Here is a 26,068-nt window from a genome sequence, read left to right as displayed (position 1 = left end):
CTTTGAGGTGTGCAGGTGGCCCATAAGCACAGAGGATGCTGGGAGAATTCAAAGAACCAACTCTACACTAGAGAGATTCAGAATGTTCCACTCCTAAGAAAGTCAGAGAACCAAGAACACATATTTCACCACATAGCCTTTCAAATTTCGCTTTTCAAGAGACTAGGTTTTGTACAAATTTATGCCCTAAAACAAACATTAGCTCACCTATTAAAAGTGAATTTGATAACCTACGACTCTAAGAATAAACACTAATAAGGAAAAGATTATAGTCTAGCTGAGGTCAGAGCCATCAGTGATAAGGCAAGTACAGAGTGCAAAGGAAGGGGAAAGTTGACCCAGGGGAAAGGCTCTCCTGAGGGTGTGTGTCAGAGTTTTAGTAGAAGATGACACCTGCTAGACTCCATTTTGAAAAGCAAGATGGAGTCAGTCTGCTCGACTCCATCCATTAGGTTCCCAGCTGTCATGTAGAGCTTCAGGGTCTCACCGGCTAATGGGGATCTGTAGGATGATGTCATTATGCAGCAAGGCAGGTCCAGGATAAGGCGAAGCCTATCATTGGATGAAAAGGAAGGGTAGGGTGGTGGGGGGGGGGCGGAGGGAATCTAGGAAGGAGAGAAGAGGAGGAGAAGCAAGAAAATCAAGATGGAGACAACGGAGCAGGATGGTCCAGATCCAGATGGACTATGTCAATTTTATCTTGTCTATTATCTATCTTTATCTAATTTATTGTGTGAATGTATCATGAATTGGGAATTTAACATATAAATCTGATTGATAAATTACGAGTTTCTAGAACTTTGAATTTACCAGGCTACAGGGGATAGGAGCATAGTTTCCAGAGGGCAGAGAGACAGCCTGGAGAGGGCGGCTATAGAATGCCTGGGGATAGCACGAAGGCCCTCAGAACTTGTGTGTGCCCAGGCATGGTAACAAGCCACGGAGGGGACAGTGTGAGAAAGCAGCTGGCAGAGAGACAGCCGGAGCGCCAGGCTCCTGTGTATCCATCCACACGGAGCAGGAACTCGGGGGCACTGGTAGCTGCCGATCCATTTGATTTTTACCGCAACAGGAATCTTGCCCTTCCCCTTGGAGCAGATGAATAATTGTGGTCCGCTCCAAAGAGGAAGAACTGCCCGTCCTGACTTGCAGCCATCCGACCTCCAACTCTAGCCCTGCCCCATTTTCTGGCCTGGCCATATCTTCTTCCCACTGTCCTCTCCTGTGACTCCCCTGTTATGGACTTAAGCACAATCCAGGGACCGTGACACTATACCGAGCTGAAGCACCCTTGTCTGCTCATTTTCTCGGAGGCCAGGCCTCCTCTCAGGGGAGAGCTGACTTTTCCTCCAATAGGTTTGTTATGGTGCTGAATTGTAACAAGTAAATTATGTGTTGTAAAGTATAAAGCATTGGCAGGGAAACTCTAAAGAGTAGTAACTCATGGGACAGAGAGATGGCTCAGGTTGGGAGCAATGACTGCTCTTCCAGAGGTTTTTCAGTTCAATTCCCCAATTCCCAGGAACCACAGGATGGTTCACAGCCATCTATAATGAGGTCTGGTGCCCTCTTCTGGCATGAAGGCATATGTGCACACAGAACACTGTATACATAATGAACAAACAAATCTTCTTAAAAACGAAAAAAATAGTAACACTCCGGATGAGTACAACACAGAAGTTGAGCTCTCGATTAGCTGGGACCATGGAATAGTGGGAAGAGACACCTAAGGACCTGAAATTCTTTTCCTTTAAATAATTGTTTTTTAATGCAGTTTTAAATATGCGTATTTGTGTGTGCCTGGATGTTGATAACGTGCACCCGAGGAGCCAGAGCATCTGGCCCATGGAATTAGAATTGGTGCTAGGCACTGAAAGCAGGCCTACCGGGAGGGCAGTAAAGGCTCTGAACTGCTAAGCTATCTCTCCAGCCCTTGGTTCTATTTCTCCAAGTGGATGCACACCAGTATGCTGTAGCACTGTTTAAAGTGTAGGTATATTTTATGATGTCTTCTATATACGTGAAACATGCTGTGGTTCCACATGAAAAAAGTGGATAAGCCAGAAGTTTTGCTGCAGGAGGAACAAGTGTTATCTCGATTGCTGAGGATGGTTTCATGTGTGGGGCTGAAGTGACCCAGGGAGGATAAAGGAGAAAAGCTGGCCCACATACATACCAGGAGCCTGCTTTCCTTAATTTACTGTTCCTTTGTAGCCTTTCATTACTTCACCACTGCTTCGTTTTTATTTTCTCTTCGTTTTAGAGAAAATAGTTTCTAATTCACCCCAGTTAGGGTATTACTGAGAAACCTTTCTCGACTAGGATAGGAATTTTGCTAAGCAATGACAGGCTTCTGAGCTGGATGTGGAATTTCCAATAAGTTAGAAGGGACTGCCGGATATGAAGGTGAATGACTAAAGCAGCGAGTAGACACTGCCTGGAAGGATTTGCATTGTGCTTCAACAGAGGGGGCATTTAACTGAGTCACAGGGGAACCATGTGAATCGTGTGTTTCTATCAATTAGAGAGCAAAGGCAGCTGACACTGCTTCAGCCAAGGAAGGCTTTGTAGATGAGGGAGGACTGCCTGAGTCATCTGAGAGAAGCCGGGGAGTTTGAACTGGTGGGGGGAAAAGTGGTTCCGGCTTTGAATTCTTCGTGGTCATGGTGTTATTTTGACTAGGACTGTGCAAGAACTGCCTCCATGGTGATCTCCACAGACTTGCAACAGATTCCCCAGGAATTCTCCACCGTGGCTTCCACCTCCTCCCGGCCATCCTCTTCCCAAACCACGAAACCCAAATGAATGTGTTTTGTTCTAAATGGGCACAGCCTTAAATATGAAACCAGGAATTTGGGGTTGAGAATCATCAACGGTTGATGGCATTTGTATTTTCTGGCCTTTGTTTTCGAGGAGATAAACTAAAATCCTCCATCTGTGCTTGCCTCCTTCCACTTAACCTAAAAGTGGACCGCCTCATGCTGGACCTGCTCATCTGCTTACTGCATATTTTTAGAGCTGTTATTTTTTTTTTCAACAGTGGAAGTGGGCCTGCCTTTTGGCATTGCAATTTATTTCATAATGGCTGTGAGAGGGGGAAGAATTTAGCAAAGTCTGTGGGCCAATGTTCACCAGCGACAAGTTCAAGTGCTCACTCACTTCTGTCTTCTTTTCTCTGATCTCATTTGTCCGTGTCATCTTCCCCTGACACCCCAGGAGCTCTCTAGAAAAGAGTCCAGATTTGGAACGTCTCGGGATTAACTATCTGATGAGGTAATGGGAAAGTTTTGACTGTCAGGTCATAGGACAAAGGTAATGACTAAAAGAAGAGGTTTAAAGCAATCACTTAAACTTCGTCCTAATAAAGGAATCTGGTTATTGATAAAAATATTAGTTAACCAACCAGGGCTTCCAGGGACTAAGCCACTACCCAAAGACTATACATGGACTGACCCTGGGCTCCAACCTCATAGGTAGCAATGAATAACCTAGTAAGAGCACCAGTGGATGGGGAAGCCCTTGGCCCTGCCAAGACTGAACCCCCAGGGAACGGGATTGTTGGGGGGAGGGCGGTAATGGGGGGATGATGGGGAGGGGAACACCCATATAGAAGGGGAGGGATTAGGGGGATGTTGGCCTGGAAACCGGGAAGGGGAATAACAATTGTAATGTAAATAAGAAATACCCAATTTAATAAAGATGGAGAAAAAATATTAGTTAAGATGCTAGTCATAGGATGGGATTGTTTTTCTGTACTCTTTAAAATAATCAGATTTGTTGAAATACAGAGAAAAAAATTACAACACTAGCCTGTTGGGTATACTGAGGAAAACTCACTTTTGTTGGTTTTGTGTTATGTTTTTAGCATTCAAAATTCACTGAGATTGAAGTCGCCATCACACATAAGAACTGAGCTTTCTTTTTCATTTTGCGTTCATCATTTTGTTTGACTTCCTTATGGAGAGACTCGAGATTAGACAAGTGTAAGCTTCCACTCTGAGACCTGTACTTAGCTGACGGAAGGAAGAAACCACTGTCTGTGAGGATGAGTGACACGGGGAAGGGGCTTGCTCAGTGGTGTGTCCATCCTCTCTCTGACTGCACATTCTACTCCACACCTCTGCATTTTATGCTACTGTAGGGAAAGCTTTCTGCCAAGTAGTCAAGTTCATATTAGAGTTACTCCTCTCCAGGCATCAGCCTCTCTCGGATTCAAAGCTGTGCTTCTTTATGAACTGGAAACCTGCCCACCGAGCATTGCCCTGTGCACCCATTTGATATAATGCTTCCATGAACTGATGTTCAATAAATATTTAATAGGGTGTATTCTGCTGAATTAGGTCAGCGCCTAGGATGAGAGGGAACGTTCTTTTTCCCCCTATGGTGGAGGAGCATTGAATGTTGAAAAGCGTTAGAGAGAAAAAGCACCTGGTAGAGTTGACAATTGTTACTGCCTCCTCCTCCTCTTCCTCCTCCTCCTCCCCTTCCTCTTCTTCCTCCCCTTCCTCCTCTTCCTGTTCTTCCTCCTCTTCTTTCTCCTCTTCTTCCTCCTCCTCCTCTTCCTCCTCCTCCCCTTCCTCTTCTTCCTCCCCTTCCTCTTCTTCCTCCCCTTCCTCCTCTTCCTGTTCTTCCTCCTCTTCTTTCTCCTCTTCTTCTTCCTCCTCCTCTTCCTCCTCTTCCTCTTCTCCTCTTCTTTCTCCTCCTCTTCCTCCTCCTTCTCTCCTTCCTCCTCTTCCTCCACCTCTTCTTTCTCCTTCTCCTCTTCTTCTTCTTCTTCCCCCTCCTTTTCTACCTTTTGAATCCCAAAACTGCTTCAGATTCTTGAAGAGATGTTCCAACCAGTAGAAACTCGAATGCAATGTTAACTTGAGAGCTCAAGGAGAGAGTTTGAGTCTCATTTGCTTTTGTTTCTTTTCCTATTGCTCAGATAAAAGGCTCTGACAAAAGCCACAAAAGGCCAGAAAAGGTTTATTTTAGCTCTCCAGTCATAGTCTCAGACTATCATTGCATGGGGAAATCATAGCAGCCAGCGTTGGACATAGCAATTCATATTGAATCCCCAGTTAAGAAGCAGAGAAGAAGGGATTCACACATAGATCATAGATGCAATTCACTTCCTCCTCTCTTATACAGTCCAGAATTCACTGCCTAGGGAATGGTGCCACCCAAAGTAGGTTGGTCTTCCCATTTCAATGAATATAATCAAGATAACTCCCACAGACATGCCGAGAGGCTCATCTCCTAGGTGATTTTAATTGCTGTCAAGTTGACAATTGACATTAACTATCACTATTCTTATTTCAGAATTTGAGACTCACCAGGTAGCAGGATGGATTCAATCAGCAGTGCAGGATTTAGTGATGAATGGGCATCCTTCTGCTTACACATAACAAATATATGTGAAGATGTGAAGGAAGCAGGAACCCTGTTCTTTGTTGGTGAGAGTATAAATCAGTGTAGTTGTGAGGGAAGACAGTATGAAGCTCCCTCGACTGGAAATAAGACAGACAGACAGACAGACAGACAGACAGCATTTCCATGTATACACTCAAAAGAATCAAGCTGCATTTCCATAGAGATACTACACACCCACGTTTATATCTCTGCACTATTCATACTAGTCAAATTATGGAACCAATGTTTTTAATGAATAAAGAGAATGTGGTATAAACACACCAAGGCATTTTACTCAGCCACAAAGATGACTGAGATTATGTCCTTTGCAGGAAGCCGTAAACTAAGATCCTTCCACAAAGAATTTTTTCTCTCCTATATGGAAAAAACAAGACATGTACCTACAAAGGGTGCCACTAGGGAAGTGGAAGTGGAAAGTGGAGAGAGGGAGAGTGGAAGCTGAGAAAGACTAACAGCGGAGGTAAATAAAACATAAGCCCATTATATGTATATATGCAAATGTCATAACAAAACTCTTTGCACAGCTAGCATGCTAACAAAAACTTGGAAGTTATAGAAAGATAGAGCATTGGAAGAAAGGCCCAGCTCCAACAGACTGAAAGTAGACAATACAATAGCAAAGTCTGTTTGACTCCTAAGTTGTGGGCTAAGGTCTCGCCTTTGTAGTCTAGGCTGGCCTTAAATGTGAGATTTTCCTTTCCTTCAAAATGTTGTCCTTAGGGGGTTGAACTAGTTAGATTTATGATGCTATGACAAAATGCTAACCAAAACCAATTTGGGGAAGAAAGGATTGGGATGGTATATAGAGCATCCATCATCCAGGCAAGCCAGTGCAGGAATTAAAGGAAGAGACCTAGAGAAAGGAACTATGACAGGGGCCAAGGAGGAATCATGCTTAGTGGTTTTCTGCCCATTTCTTGCTCAGCTTGCTTTCTTACATAACCCAGGACCAGCTCAGGGCTGGCCCTGCCCACATTTGGCTTGGCCTTCTCACATCAATCATCAATCAAGAAAATGCTCCTATAGATATGACCAGCTGGTTATGGCAACTCCTCAGTTGATGTTCCCATGTATCAGGTTGTGTCTAATTGACAAAAATGAACCAGCAAAACTGACCCCTTGTCAAATGCACCACTATGATCCATAACCTTCTCACTTCTCGTCACCAATATCTCGTGTTAAAATAACAACATAAAACAGTTCAACCCTTAGGACAAAACGGCAACCAACAGATTGGGAAAAGATCTTTACCAATCCTACAACAGATAGAGGCCTTATATCCAAAATATACAAAGAACTCAAGAAGTTAGACTGCAGGGAGACAAATAACCCTATTAAAAAATGGGGTTCAGAGCTAAACAAAGAATTCACAGCTGAGGAATGCCGAATGGCTGAGAAACACCTAAAGAAATGTTCAACATCTTTAGTCATAAGGGAAATGCAAATCAAAACAACCCTGAGATTTCACCTCACACCAGTGAGAATGGCTAAGATCAAAAACTCAGGTGACAGCAGATGCTGGCGAGGATGCGGAGAAAGAAGAACACTCCTCCATTGTTGGTGGGATTGCAGACTAGTACAACCATTCTGGAAATCAGTCTGGAGGTTCCTCAGAAAATTGGACATTGAACTGCCTGAGGATCCAGCTATACCCCTTTTGGGCATATACCCAAAAGATGCCCCAACATATAAAAAAGACACGTGCTCCACTATGTTCATCGCAGCCTCATTTATAATAGCCAGAAGCTGGAAAGAACCCAGATGCCCTTCAACAGAGGAATGGATACAGAAAATGTGGTACATCTACACAATGGAATATTACTCAGCTATCAAAAACAACGGCTTTATGAAATTCGTAGGCAAATGGTTGGAACTGGAAAATATCATTCTGAGTGAGCTAACCCAATCACAGAAAGACATACATGGTATGCATTCATTGATAAGTGGCTATTAGCCCAAATGCTTGAATTACCCTAGATGCCTAGAACAAATGAAACTCAAGACGGATGATCAAAATGTGAATGTTTCACGCCTTCTTTAAAAGGGGAACAAGAATACCCTTGGCAGGGAAGAGAGAGGCAAAGATTAAAACAGAGACTGAAGGAACACCCATTCAGAGCCTGCCCCACATGTGGCCCACACATATACAGCCACCCAATTAGACAAGATGGATGAAGCAAAGAAGTGCAGACTGACAGGAGCCGGATGTAGATCGCTCCTGAGAGACACAGCCAGAATACAGCAAATACAGAGGCGAATGCCAGCAGCAAACCACTGAACTGAGAATAGAACCCCCGTTGAAGGAATCAGAGAAAGAACTGGAAGAGCTTGAAGGGGCTCGAGAGCCCTTATGAACAACAATGCCAAGCAACCAGAGCTTCCAGGGACTAAGCCACTACCTAAAGACTATACATGGACTGACCCTGGACTCTGACCTCATAGGTAGCAATGAATATCCTAGTAAGAGCACCAGTGGAAGGGGAAGCCCTGGGTCCTGCTAAGACTGAACCCCCAGTGAACTAGACTGTTGGGGGGAGGGCGGCAATGGGGGGAGGGTTGGGAGGGGAATACCCATAAGGAAGGGGAGGGGGGAGGGGGGAGGGGGATTTTTGCCCGGAAACTCGAAATGTATATAAGAAATACTCAAGTTAATAAAAAAAAAAAAAAAACAGTTCAACCTTGAAAAGTCCCACAGACTTTTAAAAACTCAGGCATTCCACAAAATCAATGTGGCTAGAGTGTCGCTCAGTACTAGAGTACTCTCCTAGCATTCACAAGGCCTTGGGTTAAACCGCCAGCCTCATAATCCAAAAAACTACATATCTCTTTAAAATATCAATGGCTCTTAACTAACAAAGTTATTAAGAAAGCAAGTTAAATGTTTTCACTCCAAAAGGGAAGATCCAAGGCATAAACCCAACCACACTAGAAGAAAACCAAAGCTCAGCTAAACATCTCTAACTCCTGTGTCTTGGTATCTGACATCTGAGATTGAGATTTACCATGAGCTAGTCTCTAGAGTGTGTGCAACTAATTTGGCTAAGACTTTAAAGCCCCTCCCCCCTTTTCTACACCAAAGAGCCAACTCTGTTCATCAATTCCTTTATTTTTAAATTCTACTTCTTCCTTTCTTTCTTCTTTTTTATTTATTCTTATGGTTGTTGTTGCTGTTGCTGTTGTTTTGAAGCAAGGTTATTTTTGTGTAACTCTGGTTGTCCCAGAACTCACTCTGTACACCAGGCTGGCCTCAGACTCAGAGATCTGCCTGCCCCTGCCTTCAAAATGCTGGACCACTGCTGACAGCTCTGTTTCACTTGTGTCTGCCTTGATATTATTAGGTTCTGTTTACTAGTTTTGGATTAGATTTGTTATTGTTTGTTCAAGTTCTTAAGATGTATCTTTAAGTTATTAATTTGGGATCTATCTTTTCTAACATGAGAATTTAGAACTATTAGATTTCCTCTTAGGCTTGGTCTCATTGTACCTCATAGGTTTTGGTATGCTATGTTTTCGTTTTCATTAGATTCTGGGCAGGTATCTATTTCCTTCTTGATTTCTTCAATGATCTCGTCCTTAGTCAAGAGCATTTTGGTTAGTTTAGATTAGCAGTTTATAGCTGCTCTTTTGGTTCATTTCTAGCTTTATTTCTTTGTAGTCAGAAAGAATACAGAAATTTATTTTAATTTCCCTGTACTTGTTGAAATCAGCTTTGTGACCTACCATGTGATCTATTTTAAAGTGAATCCCATGGGGTGCCAAGAAGAATGTGCATTGTGTGGAGTTTAAGTGAACTGTTCTATAGATACCTACTAAATCCTCCTGATTTATGATTCATTTATTCCTAATGTATTTATTTTTTTTGCTTAGATGACCTATCAGTGAGTGTGTGGTATTGAAGTACCTATCATTACTATGATGGGGTGAATATATATATATATATATATATATATATATATATATATATATATATAAAATCTGTTTTATAAAATCAGGTCTATCTATGTTTATTGTGCAAATGTTTAAAATTGCAGTGTTCTCTTGATAGATTACTCTCTTAATTGATATGAAGTTACCTTCTTTATACCCTCTTACTAATGTTGGTTGATACCTATTTTTTTCAGATATTAAAATAGTAACTACTACTTCATTCTTGGTCCAACTTAAAGTTCCTTTGATCATTTTTTACCTTAAGGTAATAAAGTTATCTATCTATCTATCTATCTATCTATCTATCTATCTAACTATCTATCTATCTATCTATCTATCTATCTATCTATCTATCATCACCTGTCTACCAGCATCTAATAATAGATGACAGCCCCTACTAATGCAAAGTTCATTTCATTAGACTATAACAAGGTAGTAAATGAGATTAAGATGTTTCTCCTAAACTGGGTTCACATTCTGCAGTATTGGAGAAGTGTGGGGTTTATTTCTTTTGAGTTTTAGTTCCTGTGGTACTGATGAGACTGCTACAGACCAGGGGAAGAAGATATAGAAGCAGCAACGGAAGCTGCATGGTATTTTCCTTGTGCCAGATCCCATTGTCTACTTCTTTCTTGCCTCTTGGCGCTTTATGTCTTGATCTCCCCCACCCATGACCTATTTTATAGACAGGTCTGACACTGAAAAATCTAGCCATCTTCTGTAATATTCTTACCTATGTCACACATCTTTGACCCTTGTCCTTTGCAAGGAGCGAATCCTATTTGAATCCAAGCTCAGTCTACCACATGGCAGATACTTTTCTAGCATCTAGCTACAGTGATAATCAATGATGTCTTTGCTTCACAGGCTTTGCATTTTCAAAGAGAAGACACAATTAACAAGCTAATGGGATGTCAGATGGTAATTATAAAAATATGAAATAATATAACAGTGATACAGCAAACAGTAAATGGACACCAGGGATTCAATATCAATCGATGACTCAGAGAATAGTTCAGCGACCTCCCTCTCAAAAGCATTCAGAGAACAGAGAGTGATTTCACCATGCATTTCCTGTTCAAGTGCCAAATTTGACTACTTTGAGTCAGGGGATGCCATAGAGAGCCTGGTGATCTGACATAAGTTAGTATAAGGGGATGAGACAAGACTCCGCCTAGTGCTTTTAGGTGTATCCATTTATAGACCATTATTTAGTCCAAAGCAGTATTCTCTGCAACCTTAAAAAAAGGATAAAAGAATCTAAGTCATTTCTCTAAAACAGACATATAAATAACTAATACTGCATGTGAAAAGATGTCTAGTATCATTATTGATTATAGAAATATAAATAAAACCACATTAAGACAGCCTAGTAGAATGGTGATAATAACCTTCATGACAAAGGAATGGAGGTGTTTTAACGCACAGGTTATCATGCAACCCAAGAGTTCTGCTTTTAAATATATATCCAAAAATCCTGAAGACATATTAATATATATCTCCCAACAAAATGACAGTAGAAATTCCTTTAGCAATGTTATATCCATATTAGCTGTAAATAGAAAGTATTCAAATGTTTATCAACAAGTAAATGTGGCAATGTACATTCAGACCACAGTCACAGTGGAGCTATTGCATGTTTCAACATGGATGAGCTTTGGGAACAGTTAGCTAAGTGAAAGAAGCTAGCCCCAAATGATTTTTTTATGCAGTGATTTCTTTCAAGTAAAATGTCCAGTACTGCTCAGTTCTATGAAACGAGAAATTAGATTAGCAATTTGCCAGGAGCTTGGGCAAGGGTGATAAATGTTTTCTTTTCTTTTCTTTTCTTTTTTTTTTGGAATAAGGAATGTATTCAAAAATAGATAAATGGTAATGATTGCAGATAGTCTATACATAGTTTACTATCTATTAAACCACTTCGGAATGATGTAATGGTGTGCCTGTTGAATGTCAGTAATAAATATATTGAAAAGGGATATATGTTCCACTGAGGTACAGATATTATTGTTTCTAAATCAACCAAAGAAACTTTAACGGTGGAACAATGAAAGCTGCTACACCTTGGACACTGAATGGCACCTGCAAGCTCCTGTCATGATAGATGACAACCACTACCAATGCAAAGCCCATTTCATTAGACTATAACACGGCTTTCCCTAAAGGTTGAACTGTTAATAGGTGATGCGAAGGTTAATGTGAAATTTTTACATCATTGTGGGTGTGGGCTCAGAGGGAACCTAGTTGTTCCCCTTCTCTTTTTTCTTTGCTTTCTGGTCACGAGCTGAGTGTTTTGCTTCTCCATTCACATGTACGCTGACATGTTGTCTTACTAGAACCCAAACTGATTGACAAATAGCACGGATGGGAACTTTTATAGCGCTGGGCCCAAATAACCTATTTTATAAAGTAATTCCCTAAAACCCTTCACTCTGGTGCCAGAAAGCTGACTAGTACACTATCTAAACTAACAAATTATGTATACACATTTCAGTGATATTTATTTTTACAAAGTTGTTGAAACTTAGTTCATAATGAGAACTCGAAAATGCAGATGTTGGCTTAGTTTTAAGGTCTCTATCACCTAGTTCATCTTCCGTATTATGTTAGGCGGTACTCACAAGATGGGGTATTAATCAGACCTTCACACCAAGGAGTGAATATACCAGGGTGCTTCACTAAGGTCATTACAGGACAACTGTAGTGACACGGGAGTTCCAGTGTCCTGAAGAAGGGGCAAAGGCTTGACCTTCAGTGAACCTTAACATTCAACACTGTGAGAAAGTATCAGAGAGGGAAGTGCTGAAGGACAGTGAGAGAGAAATGAACGGGCTTTAGTTGAATAAAAAGTGTGACTACTATTTTGTTTACCCTGTGAGCTAAGGACAGGAACACTAGAATAGGACTGAGTGAGATAAGTTGCCAAAATGGAATTCTACTTGTTCCCCCCTGGGGCATTTTTTGCTCCCTGGGTGAAGTTGAATAATTACTTCACTGTGTGTTTTAGGCTACTTTTCTATAAGAGAGGAGTGGAACTTGGTTTCTAAGGTGTTTCATTTGGGGGTAATTCTCTGTTTCAAAGATCACAGTATTCATGTCTTATTACTGTCCTAACACAGCATCACCAACTCTGTGATTTAAAACAAGCAAGCTGTTTCTGTAGAGATCTACAGTCCAGAAGCCTGGCAGGAAGGTGTTAGCGAGAGTCAATCCTCTGAGCACTCTAGGAGACAATCTAATGGAAACATTGAAAACCAGAAGAGCCCGGAACCATGTACTCCAAGTCCCAAAATACCACAGGTGACAACCTAGATTATTGTACCCAGCAAAACTATCAGCCACAGCTGAGGGAAAGAGAGAAAAAAATCAACAAACAGGTTAAAAGAATTCATGTCCACCAAACCACCAAATTATCAGTCTGGTCATGAGACTCCAGAAAGAAAATGAAGCTATAGTTAATGATGTTTTCAGAGAAGCCTGGACATCTTTAAAATCATGTCAAAGTCAAGCTGTAATAGGAGATCCTGAGAATTTGACCTGCAATGATTTATGTGTGCATGTGGTGTTAGTGGGACTAGCTCCGCATCAAATCTGGATCAAAATTCAAAAGGAAATCTGAGTTAGGTGTGAACGTTTAGCTGGTGTGCTCTTAGCCTGCGAACTGCATGAGTTATGCAGCTCATTGGCTTCTTGAAGAAATGCATCTACCCTAAGCCTTGCTTTCCTCTCATACTGTCTGCTCAAGGCAAGCCCCATCAATGCTATTGCATCCCGGATATGGACACTGTCTGTTACAACACCTGTGACCATGGGGAGGAAGCAGAGTAAGACAGCCAAAACTTTCTCTCTCCTGTCACTCATCTTCTTCCCACCCCTTTCTTTCCTGATCTTCACGTGGCAGAGGCTTCTGAACTCTCAGCAGGGATGGACCATCCCTTGGCATCATGGACTGTCGTTTTCAAGGGCAGAGTCCTGTTTGCATGATAAGATGGCCTCCTCGACTCAACAGGGCAGCTTCTCCAGGATGAATGAACAGCATAAAGTAGGTCAACCAACATGGAAGGCCTTTATCCTGGAAGTGGATTCCTGAACTTTCACTGGGTGGTTTGATGTGGGCAGTGTTCTCTAACACCTGTTCTCACCTCAGCCTGCTCACTGAGATCATATAAGTGGCTCCCTTGGCCCCATCCCCAGAGATTCTGATTTAACCACCCATGTGAAAGTCCCTAGCATCTATTTTTTTTTAACGAATGTCCAAGGTTATTCTAATTCAAACCCAAGATAAAAATCTCACTGGCCCGATTGGGGCATCTTATGTGAGTACAGGTTTGGACTTGGCTAATAGTTATAGCTGTTAGCACACTTTTATACAGAGTATACTGAGAAATGTCCAACCTGTTTAAATACGTGCCACTCATTTAAAAGGTAATTAAAAGTTGGAAGAGATGTTAGAGCCATTGGAGTGGAATTTCCTAACCACCGGAGCTCTAGAGACACTGAATGAATGTGAGTTCTTTCAACTATTAGCTGGAAACTCTTAGGTGCTTTGTCTTTTCTAAGCTTCAGCTTAATTGTGTATTGCTCAAAACAGCCTTAATTTATGGGTTGCTAAAAATCACATATAAGACTTAGGTAAGGCATTGGCATATGGCAAGCACACTAAATATTATGTCCCTTTTAATACAGAAGAGGAATTTTAGGAAAAGCCCCAAGATGAGCACCAGCAAAAATAACAAACAGAAACAAAAATAAAAATACCTACCTCCAAACCTCCCAGGGGCTAAACCATCAACCAAAGAGTACACACGGGGGACCCACGGCTCCAGCCGCATATGTAGCAGAGGATGACCTTACCTGGCATCAGTGGAAGGTGAGCCCCTTGGTCCTGTGGAGGCTCGATGACCCAGTGTAGGGGAATGCTAAGGTGCTGAGGAGGGAGTAGGTGAGTGGGTGGGGAAACACCCTCATAGAAGCAGGGGGAGGGGGAGGGAATAGGGGGTCTGTGGAGGGAAAACCGGGGAGGGGGATAACAGTTGAAATGTAAAATAACCAATAAAAAACAAAATTAAAAAAAATTTTAAAAAACCTTTCTCATTTGAGCATCCTTGGTCACACACACATACCTATAGATAGATATGGATATAGACATAGACATAGAGATGATATAGATGTAAATATGGGTATAGATATGTAGATAGGTATAGACATATAGATAGATGTAGATATAAATATATCTGGGATCAGAACTGGTGTCTTCTAGCTAGTATCTGGCTCCCCTTCAGACTCACAATGATGTAGGTAATAAATCATTGAGAAATAGCAGCTTTTCCCCATATACGTCTTGCCTCTAAAGGGCTAGGACCTGGACTACTCAGGTCATCATCCCCCTTTACTGCTTTCTAGCTATGTGACTAGGACTTGGGAGTTAAATGTAGAGAATCAGTTAGAGAATGTTACAGTACACCTTTCTCAGCAACCTCCGGATGCTCTAGAGACAGCAATGTGTACACAATGTTGAGTGAGGCACTATGTTTCCTCTCTGGCCAGGCAGTCGAGTTTAAGGATAATCCTGAAACTGCTCCCTATTCAGTGTTCCCGGCCATCTGTAGCTTCTTACATGTAAACTAAGGTAGAACCAGCTAGGAAATAAGGCTCCTTGGTTGTACTGGATGCACGCCAAGTGAGACATTTAAGTAGCTCCCAGCAGGTGTGTTGAACAGCATAGCATACGGGACACGGGACACTTAACCTACACCACTTCGGAAGATCTGTTAGGCAACACACTGCTAGAGGACTTGTTTGTTTTTCTGTTATACCTAACATCATGATCTGAGGTTTCTCTATTAACTGTGTTAAGTTGTATGTCTGGAAAAGGGAGAACAGGGAGGCCTTGTATGGAAAAAAAAATCAGCGGAGAGGAAGCATACGGGAAAATATACGGGGGTGGGAGGGAGTGGAATTGTTTTGTCTGAACTGACAGTGGGCAATTGGTAGTTCAAGCAAGAATAAATCTCCTCTTAGGTAGTAAGCAGAGAACAGCCCAGCTAAAGACTCCATTCTGCTTATTTCTGAAAGGCTGGGGGATGGCACATTGTCTGATACACAGCTCTGGCAGCCAAGGCAGCCACCGGCCACCGGCTCCCTGTAGGTTCCTGCTGGCAGTTGTCACCATGACAACACTCAAGCTGAGGCCAGAAACCTGAAAACAACAGCTCCTGGGCCATGGCCCTGGTGCCTCCCGCCTATCTGAGTGGCCCTAACAATCTAATCAGTCAATCACTGTGACATCTCCCATGAGCTCAATTTATTTCAGTAAAAATATAAGTCCTGGAAAGAAGTCCAGACATTAAACCTAACCAGCAGATAAATTGTTAGGCTTCTTTCTGCTTAAAAAAAAAAAGAAATCAAAACATAAATCACACCATATCCTGTCAGTGTGCTGATTCCTATGGGAGGCCGGTGCTGCTCCCTGCCAGTTCTGTCTTCTCTCCAGGCACAGGGCAGGGCAGGATTACCCATCCCTTTGTCTTCTGTGAATGGTGAGAGCTCATTTATAGGAAACTACTTGTAAGGGTAACCACTTGATAACAGGCATTAAAATCCAGTTCGGTGTTAGTGTGACAGACTTTGCAGTGTTTGAGTGGAAGGGACACATGTCACTCCCAATCAGAAACCTTAAGGGGACATTGTGAACGTCCTCCTCTCGTAGTGTCCAGGGTAGCAAAACCTCTCTGAGTCCCACTGTTTGAGGAGTAAGAACAAGGGTCAGGCTTTGCCCATTCAGGGCAGGCCTGAAGGCAGACCAGAGTTGATGCCATGGGGGCTTTGGAAGCTCCCTTGCTTCTATAACACATTCCAGATTCATCTGACTAAAAATATACCAGGATAATAGTGCACAGGAAATATCCAAAATGAATTATTTTTAGGTAAATTGTTCTACGTATTGAAGAATAGAGTATCTACCTACTGAAGAATCTACCGAGATTTTTAAAAAGTGATGTATAATTGTGGAAACTTTTCTTGTGCTAATATTGTTTTCACAGTAAGATAGCTTGTTTTTAGTTCATATTAAAAGAAGACATTATTCTAATACAAGTAACTACCCTAGTCTCCAAAGACTTCTCGATATCAAGATATACACAAAATATTGAATAATGCCAGTACAATGATATTAAGGTTATGAAGGAAAATCTTCTAGGCCTTACTTTTCGTAAATGGCACCCTGTGTAAATCTGCTGAGAAAAAAAGCGAGATATGCTCCATGGATTATTTGATATTTTAATGACCTTCAGAACAATGTGAAATATAAACACTCAATTTTTATTACTTTAGATACAATGGTTTGATTTTTCTCGGTTCATCTATATTTTAATAAAGCAGATTTTCAGTGACTTGTGATTGTTACAAAATGTCAAGCATTCCTTGAGGGCATCAATATTTGTCATAATTAAAGCAATATCTCAAACAATAAAACAGTACCAACGAACAAAAGAAAGTGGTTATTTTAATGCCAACTTCCTTATAGTCTGGGGGCCGGGGGTTACCTGAGAAAGGTCAGTTCTGTGGTTTGTATATGTCTTCTCGCGGTTTGAAAATCCACTCGATAAAACATTAAAACATTTAGAGCAGTCACTTTATAATAATAAAACTTAGCATTTGACTCTTAAATGCACAATTCAAAGAATAAAGCAGATAGATTTTACAGAAGCCCCAGCTATTGTCTTCTTTCCTTAATTTCACTATTCAGAACACAATAATTTTTTTTTTTACACGCAGAGACTTAGAAGCACCGGGGATCACCTGAGTGAAAACCTTTCATTCCATTCAGGATGTGGACCTATGGTGTTCCGCCTGTTGACCAGTAAGGGGCGCCATCACAAAGTGATTACAGTGATCTGATGTCTACGCGGCTTTTCTGGTGTCCACCTTGTTCAGTTGCTTTTCTAGGCCACTGCCGACCGCGCTGTACCCTATAGGCTCACATCACAGCCACAGCAGGAAAGGCTGCCGCAGAGCTCAAGACTGAGCTTCTGATTGCTTCTTTCCCGTGCTCCACGCTGTTAAGCAAAAGCTTCTATTTCCTAGGACGCAGGCCAAAGGCTTGGCTGTCAGTCCCACTGCTGTTCTAATTGTCTGCTCCTGCTCAGGTTTCTTTATGAACTCCTCTCACTCCTCCAATATTAAATGTAAATTACATGTTTCTTTCAAGTCCTCCCACCCAGTCCTTTCAGGAACAGCCATTTGTTCCTGTGCACCTGGAGGTAATCCGTGTGTGTGTGTGTGTGTGTGTGTGTGTGTGTGTGTGTGTGTGTTCCACTGAACTGACTTGCGCAACCACACCACCACCATCCCCCGACCTCTGACCTCCGACCCCCAACCCCCAACCCCCAACCCCCAACCCCGACTTCCCTGGATGTTATTTAGTCTCCTCAGCGTTTTAGAGATGGCCGAAAAGGAAACAATCCAAGCAACTGAGCTTCTCAGAGATGCCGTCTACCCCCCTCCCCCATTGTTTCAGCAACCTCAAAAGCCTGCAGACAAGCGTTTGAGTATGGCAACTAGCCACGCATGGTTGTTTCGAGAAACGTCGATAATGGATATTACAAACATGTTTTGGTGGCCAAACACAGACTTCCAAAGATAGGTCTCCCTTAGCAAAGCGAAGCAATTATCCCAATCAGTCAAGTGAAAAGGTCCATTTACGCCTCGATTCTCTGGCTAATTCAGGCAAAAGTAAAATTTTCATCTGAATGATCTCAGTAATTGGCTTAGTGCTTTGCTCTATCAGAGAGAACTTGACAAGGAAGCAGAGGCTGCTTCAGACTAGCAGGTTAGTGGTGACCCCGTGTGCACAGAAGAGGTTTCTGCCAAGCACAGGAAGGGAGGCCTCGTGTTGAAATCTCAACACACAGCGCCTCATTGAGGAAGGTGATTAGTGGGGTTTTCAAATTCCTTCTTTCTTGCTGTCCTTTCCTCCAGCCTTCAGTCACTCCTTCCTCAGTGTTTCTAGTCCACAGCTATCACACCACTGAGGAAGGAGGGAGCAAATGAAAAAAAAAAATCCTTCTGTTATCCTTGACTCGGCTCTTCAGTTGAACCCATTGTATTCCCCCAGCCGTTGCTGGGCTTTTATTCATTTGTCTTGGACTCAGGGCATCTGACTGCAGGTGCAAAGCCATGTACTGTAGACAGAGGTAGCCAGACAGACACCTTGGCTATTCCCAACCACTTCCTGTCTTATATCTTCCCTCTAACCACTTCACCGTCTTAAAATGCCAAGCTTCTCACGACTTTGCCATATGATAGTTAAGTGCTATTATGGCTTGAAAGGACATTGATGACCGGTCACCCACTTCATAATCCTTCTTTCTTATCTCCCTCTCGTGGTCTTACATCTAATAATTGGAGACCTCTCGTGTTGCCTGGAATGGCTGCTTTGATCAGAGATGCTTCTTGCTGCCTGTACCCAACTTTATATCTGCATTGCTTTTTTGTTTGGTTTTAATTATTAAAATTGTCCTTCTGATATCACCGCCATGCCTTTCCTCCAAGACTTTCATCCTTTGATTCCAAAGGGAATATTTTCTTAGCCCTTTAGGTACCTGAACGATCCAATACTACAGTCAGTTCCTTTAACTAGGCCTCTTTTACTGTGGTTTTTACTAGTGTTACTCACATACTCTACTACATACTCTAGTAAGTGAGTTTCCATTTAAATTGCACCAATTAGAACCCGTGTCTATTGCATGTGGGGGTCTGAGTACCATGAAGGGTCAACCTCATACCAGTAAATAACACATTTATTCCTTTTTCAAACCTGAGTTCAAAGTCTCTACCCTTCTCTTCCCTTTAACACTAGATTTTTTTAGATTGAAAAAAAAAAAGAAACCACACATCTTTATTCCTTCTTTTAAATGACGAACAGGCTAGAGCACCCAGAGATACGTCAGGAATATTTCTCTCAGGATTGACTTGTTATCCCTCAGAAATGGTCTCAGCTCTAAGGACATGCCCTGCTCACAAACACAACCCTCTCAGGCTCCAGTGCAGATACGGCACATGCGGTGATACACCATGGCAGGTGATGTGTAGCTTCCGCTGGCTGAGGAACAACTCTCATGTGTGTTGGACCTCTCGGAGGGGTCAGCTGAGTATCTGTAAGTCCCGGTTATACCTCTCCAATTTGTGTCACAGCAGTGACAGCTGCTGTTGGGGGAAACCATTTCCTTCTGGTGAAGAGAACTGGATCTCTGGCCTGGGCAGATGAGCATTACAGTTGGGCAGGTCAGTCACCTGAACACGGGAACAGCCCACAGAATCGCAGGTTCATCTCAAGCCAAGATAAAGTGATAGCAGGACACTCACCTCTCTACTGAGGTAAAGTACTTTTCCTTCCCCGGATTCCAGCCTTTACAGAAGCTCCTACAACCATCATGGTGGTCTTCTGGGTCTGCTGCTGCTTTTGTGTTCTTTGCTTTTTCTTTCTTATGCTGGCCACAGCCTAGGTGAGCTTTCTCTAGTACTTTGGCATTGCATTCTCTCTTTTTCTAAAGCTTCTTTCCCTGACGTTTGCTTGCAGCTCCTCCGTGTGGTTGACCTCTAAGCTGGCTCCACTAGGAGTGTTTTGGTTTTTTTGTTTTGTTTGTTTGTTTGGTTGGTTGGTTGGTTGGTTGGTTTGTTTTGTTTTCTCCCTTATCTTCTTTCTCTTCTCCCTCCCCAGGTAGCTGCCCTTGAGGTTTTTGTTTTGTTTTGTTTTGTTTTAATGCTGTTGAACTTGTCAAGCTTCTGTTTGAATCTGTTCTCAAATTCTTTTATTAATAAGACTAAGAACTTCAAGAGGTGACTCAACCTCTTATACAGGTATTGAAATCAAATAAATACCTCATATGTCAAACTCCACTTCCGCATCTCCAGATATTGCCATGCAACACTTACTGTGGGGGTTTGTCCCTAAACACAGTTGGTGAGGTAGCTTTTGTAGCTGCATCGATTGCTCCCTGGCTCGGACTGGGGACATCATTACAATGGTTTTTGAAGTACTGACACCGAATGGGGATGACAGGACCTCAATAGAGGACCGGTGGTGGTGGCACTCACTGGCTAAAGTCAGGTGACAGCAATCATGGGAATGAATCGGAGGGACAATGAGATAGCATTCGAAGGTGGTTAATAGAACCAGATATCAATAGGGACAATCTCTCTCTCTCTCTCTCTCTCTCTCTCTCTCTCTCTCTCTCTCTCTCTCTCTCTCTCTGTGTGTGTGTGTGTGTGTGTGTGTGTGTACGTGCATGCACATGCGTGTATATGTATAAAAGGATATTTATTTCTCAATTAAGCCCAATATAAGAAGTTAGAATAAATAACCAAGAACTATTAGCCCAGGTGACCATCCTAATAAGGCATTGTAAACTTTTCCAACTTTTCTCTAGATACGAGTTAGTTTTCATACTCAGAACTCACTGGCCAAAAGAGAGTCCAGCTCCCGAGTACCAAAGGTCATCTCCCATCCAGCATGGGAGTGCACATTGTGATAATGACCTCCGTCCTTTCTGAAAGGAACCTACAACCATCTGTTTGCTTGACAAGGAGGCAGGGAAAGGAGGAACACTCAAATATTTAAAAACTTGATTGACACTGGACCATTGACATTGACTAAAGACCTTGAATCATCACTGTGGTCATTCCATTAGTAATGGGACATGTGAGACCAGGTGATAAACTGAGTCTTGCTTAAGGTCTAGTTGACCAGAAGTCCTTCGGGTCTTTGGACCTCCACAGTGGATGCTTCCTTGGTTAAATGTTTGAGGTTAGTCTAGTCCATTCATCTGCAGGATGAATTTTGTATATGAGAAACATTTTGTATATGAGATAAGGACCATAATGGGAGGAGAAGGCAAATGGAAGCCATTTCTGCCATACCTACCCCACTCAAGTTTGTGAGTTCAAGTCAAGTTTGCACCCTAAAGTAGTTGAGAGTATCCTTAAGGATGTAAAAGTTGCGGCAGTCGCCATCCTCACCAAGTCATCTTCACTCCTTGTAGAGAACAACTTGCAAAAGGGAATGGAGTGATTTTGGTTTTATTTTTCTCACTGCCCCCCCACAACTAAACTTAATAAGACAAGGTCTCACTGTGGAGTCCAGGCTGAGCTCGAATGTGTGATTTTCTTGTGTCTGTCTGCTGAGTGCGGGATATAAGCATGCACTACTACGTCCAGAAGAAGGGAGATGGTGTGTTGTGAATTCAGCCATGTCAGTCCCATCGACTGGTGCTGTGCCCAATGGGGTATACTTGCTAAAACAAGTTAAGCAACTTCAGGTATCTGGATAAGGCCACTGTTTAAGGAAATGTGTCCCTTTCTGTTCCAATTAGGAGAAGAGGACCGGAATTGTTTGCAAGACTGTGGAACGAATAACACTCATCTGGTTCTTATTCTGAGAGGAAGTGATAGAAAGAGATCTAAATTCTCCTTATATTCCACAGGATACCATCCTTCATGGTATCATGTTCATCAGATCAGAGGAACAATAAGTTGTCATTATGGGAGTCACTTTAATAAAAACACATGCAATATCGAAGAAAGGAAATAAAGTCTTCTATTTTGGACTGTCACAGCAGTATAATCTATGGGATTCCTGTGAGATGGGAGGATCATACCACATCTCCCACCATTCACAGGAAACACAGGACTGGGGGAGCCTCTTTAAGTTTTCTATGCAACATGTTCCACATCCAGGAACACTGCTCTGACCAGTCACTGTGAAGGGTGACAGCATCACATAGAACAGAAAATAGGAAAGGTTTCTTGCTGGTACTTAGTATAATGTTGCCAGCTCTGAGGTTGGGACCAGCACATGTTATATTCAGTGAGGATGGGTGAAGATCTTGTGATCAAGTATTGCAAATGCTAATGAGAGGACCATGACCAAGTACCTGAGATCAAGGTGGTACCAGTTGTAGCAACAAGGTGATGCTCAGTCTTGGTCGCCAACTCCTGGGAACTGGAATCACCATGGAGACAAACCTCTTGGCGTGTGTATGAGGAGTTTCTAGATTTGGTTAACTTTGATAGACAAACCCAGTAGGTAGGGGAGGCACTATTCAATATTATTCCATTTTCCTTGCTTCCTCGCTTCAGGTACAATGTGATCAGCCCTCTTATACTCCTGCCACCAGGCTTCCCTGCCATGGTGGATTATGTTATGTTTTTAAGCTAAAGGAAGTCCTTCTTCCCATAATTTGCTTTTGCAAAGTATCTTTGCTACAGCAATGGGGAAGGTAAGATATGGATATGTATCTTTTGAAAAACACCTCTTGACAAGTTACCAGAGCATCGTGGAGACTAAATGGGAGAATGTGCCTGTGAAACCACGTCTTATGACAGAGTCAAAGGAGAAAACAGAGCTGGCTCAGCACGTAAAGGGACTCCCGATCAAGCCCAACAACCTGAGTCCAATCCCTGGGTCTCACAAGCTAGACGGAGAGAAGCATCTCACCATGTTATCCCTGACTGCAACATCTGTGATGACATGGCATACCACATATGTGCACACTTACACACCAGAAACACTTTCATTATGAAGAAAATGCAGAACTGATGGCCTTCTATTGTCAGATGCTCCTACAAGCCAAACCAGGAGGCTCCAGCATGAACTGTAAGGCACATGGATGCTCCATCAGGAGACTTGTGCTCTGTGCATTCGCCACTCTTTCCAGGCCCTCTTTCCCAGCTCATTCATCACAGTACATCTTGAATGGCCAATTGGTGGAGGAGAATAAGCATTTGACTGTAACTCGTGGATGGGCTGGCTTACAAAGTGCTCTTAAACTAGCCAAGAAATGCATGGAAGTTACATTCCAGCCTTACCCAGGAGTAGCTTTGAAAACAATGGCAAGGAAAACCCCTAGCACACAGCTTTGGGGGTGCACTCGGATGCTGCTGGTGTTGAAGAAGTGAGTCCTCATGTATGAACTTGGGTTGAGGTAGTTGAATAATGTGCCTGACTAGGCAGAGACCAAAAGGATACTAGAAGACCAGGGCAAGGATGTCTTTAAACTAGTGTGTGGATGGGCATGGCTGAGTGGCCATGAAGAGTAAATACATTTACATCATATGTCAAACTACTACCAGAGTGCACACTCCATAGTAGATGAATCACTCCCTCGGTCTGTGGCGTCCAATAGAGCATCCACTAGCCACGTGTGATGACTCCAGGCCGATATATCAAAGTATCAAATACGCACTTGATTCCAAATAGTTACATGGGCGTGAAACGTTCCTAGTAGTTGCATATTGATCACGCATTTAAAATACATATTAGTTTAGATAAAATGTTATCAACATTGATTTCCTTTTAAAATGTGTCTCTGAGAAAGTTTACAATAGCATGCAGCTCATCCTAGTGGCTCACATTGCATCTCTTTTGGATAGCACTGATATGGACTGATTCTCCTGGCTAGCTGACAGCAGCTGGCCTTGATCCTAGGCTTCTCCAGTGCTGTCATGGCAGGCTTCAGGATTGGGTGTCAGGGAGATAGGGAGACAATGCCTGGCCTGTGAGTATGACCTACTCTCACCAGGGAGGATAAACTCCAGCGGCTGCCAATTGTACAGATTTCGGGGACAGAGGTCCATCCTGAGCTCTTGGGATGCTACTGTTTTCCTGAAGTCTAATGAGAGACTCAGTGGCCAATGGATCACCGGGGCCCTTTCTAGCCCAGAAGGATCAAAACTATTTGGGATTTGTTTTTAAATAATGGGGAAAAAAGGCTAAGTATGAATTTGCTTTTCTTACCTGTGGGAACTCAAAACCTTGCTCTGTATTTGATCTTCTGATCGGGAAGCCCACAGAGCCTCAGATCAGGACAGAATGAGCTTATTGAACTTAGACGGGCCTACTGACAGTGCAGTTGAGAAGCAAATTTGGCAGCAACTCTCTGCAAGAATGAAGTAGTATTTATGCTCCAGGTGTACTATGTGCACCTTTGTATGGTGATGTAGCCAGCCTTCTGTACCTGCTCAGTTACATCCATGCAGCCAACCAAGGATGGACGGGAAATATTTGAAAAAAAAATGATTATCTGTCACCAAAATCTAGAGTTTTGGTTATTGTTTCTTAAGCAATATCATGCTACCATATGCACAATATTTATATTGTATTGGGTATTAAAAGTAATCTGGGGATGCTGTATGACCCATGGGAACATGCACACGGGTTACATGCAATATTACTCCTTTATTACGTGTAAGAAACTTGAGCATCATAATGCTTTTAAATCTATGGGGATCCTGGAAGAGCTCTCCTACAGACACTGAGGGGCAGTCATGCGTCTCATGAAGAACTCTGTGCAGAACCCCAAATGGAAGCCAGACTGCTTTCCTTAACAGAACTCACTGGGAAGCAAATGTGTTCTTCTATGACAACTTAGCAAGCTCTGTAAGACTAATGGGCCCATTTCTTTAAGGGTACACTTTTTACCAGGCACCAAGTGGCTTATACAAGGCTGTGTAGATCTAAACATTTTAGATAATGTGGACAGTTACTATTTTGGTCGGGGTACTTGACCTGCTGTTATACACGGGAACAGGAAAGCAGTTCACACAGATGATGCTTGGGCCTGGACTATGTCACCTGTAAGCCATCATTAGGGCTTTGAGAAGTGGATGCTTAAGACGGGAGTGGGAATTAACAATGAAAGAGAGATGTGGATGAATATCAGTTATGGAGTAGGAACAACCAGAGTAGCAAGGGCTGTGGTTTATGTGAACCCTGATCTTCTAAGTGTCCCTCAGGAAAAGAGACTTGTAGAATCCTGGGGGTGTTGTTCCTCCAGATGTAAGATCTGGGGAAGAGATGGCAAGACACAAGGCTGGGGTACAGTTTAAGAGTCCCCTACAAGGACAGCTCTGTCCCAGCCTCAGAGGCTGCTGTTCACAGACGCTTTACCTCTCTGCTTGCTGCAGGTTTGCCTTCCACAGCGGAGTGCCAGAGTGCCTTTCTTTCAGTAGTGTGACATTCAGTGGCCAGTTGTGAGATGGCTAAAAAGGCCTAGCCATGGGGTTGGGGATTTAGCTCAGTGGTAGAGCGCTTGCTTAGCAAGCGCAAGGCCCTGGGTTCGGTCCCCAGCTCTGAAAAAAAAAAAAGAAAGAAAGAAAAAAGGCCTAGCCATTTCAGGATACCAAGGGAGAACTCCAAAGAGAAATATTTCCCCTAATGCACCCACCTCCCAACACACACACACACACACACACACACACACACACACACACACACACACCATGTTTACCTGGCTGGAATTTGTTGGGCTCACATTGAAAGCCGTCATCTCCCTTTTTACTGGGGGTACTTCCTCCTTTTTGATATCTAACAAAAATCCTGCAGTAAACCTCAGTTTCAAATACTTGCCCCCTCAGCCCTGGCTCCCCATCCAGGTACTGCTCGTACTATGTGGTGTGCATTTGATCAGAGGAAAGCCTTCCATGTCTGCTCTCACCTGCACCTTGTTTGAGACACGTGGGGTCTTTTCTCTTTTTCCACATTCAGGTCTCCAAGCTTGGAGGGCAAGTGTTTAGCCAGTGAGCCAACATCTGCAATGATCTGTTCCTAACAGAGTCCTGCACCTCATACAGAAGAGACAAACACAGAATTTAAAAACAAAACAAAACAAACAAAAAACCCTGTTCTTCCCAAAGTTTGATTGGTCTTTTGTTTGTTTGTTTGTTTAAT

The 26,068-nt window shown here is 42.6% G+C and overlaps 1 long non-coding RNA gene across 1 annotated transcript in view; it reads left to right on the top strand.

Moving 5' to 3' along the window:
* Nucleotides 1–24,387, top strand: part of LOC134486371 (uncharacterized) — a 35,585-nt gene extending 11,198 nt beyond the window's left edge. The window contains exon 2 of the long non-coding RNA XR_015683537.1: nt 21,714–24,387. This is a non-coding gene — a long non-coding RNA (uncharacterized LOC134486371). The remainder of the gene's footprint in view (nt 1–21,713) is intronic.
* Nucleotides 24,388–26,068: the final 1,681 nt, after the last annotated feature.

This window comes from Rattus norvegicus, chromosome 3 (genome assembly GCF_021556685.1).
Source record: "Rattus norvegicus strain SHRSP/BbbUtx chromosome 3, alternate assembly SHRSP_T2T, whole genome shotgun sequence".
Taxonomy (NCBI): Eukaryota; Metazoa; Chordata; class Mammalia; order Rodentia; family Muridae; genus Rattus; species Rattus norvegicus.
The sequence above is the reverse complement of the archived record's forward strand: the minus strand, read 5'-3'. Positions and strand labels throughout refer to the sequence as shown.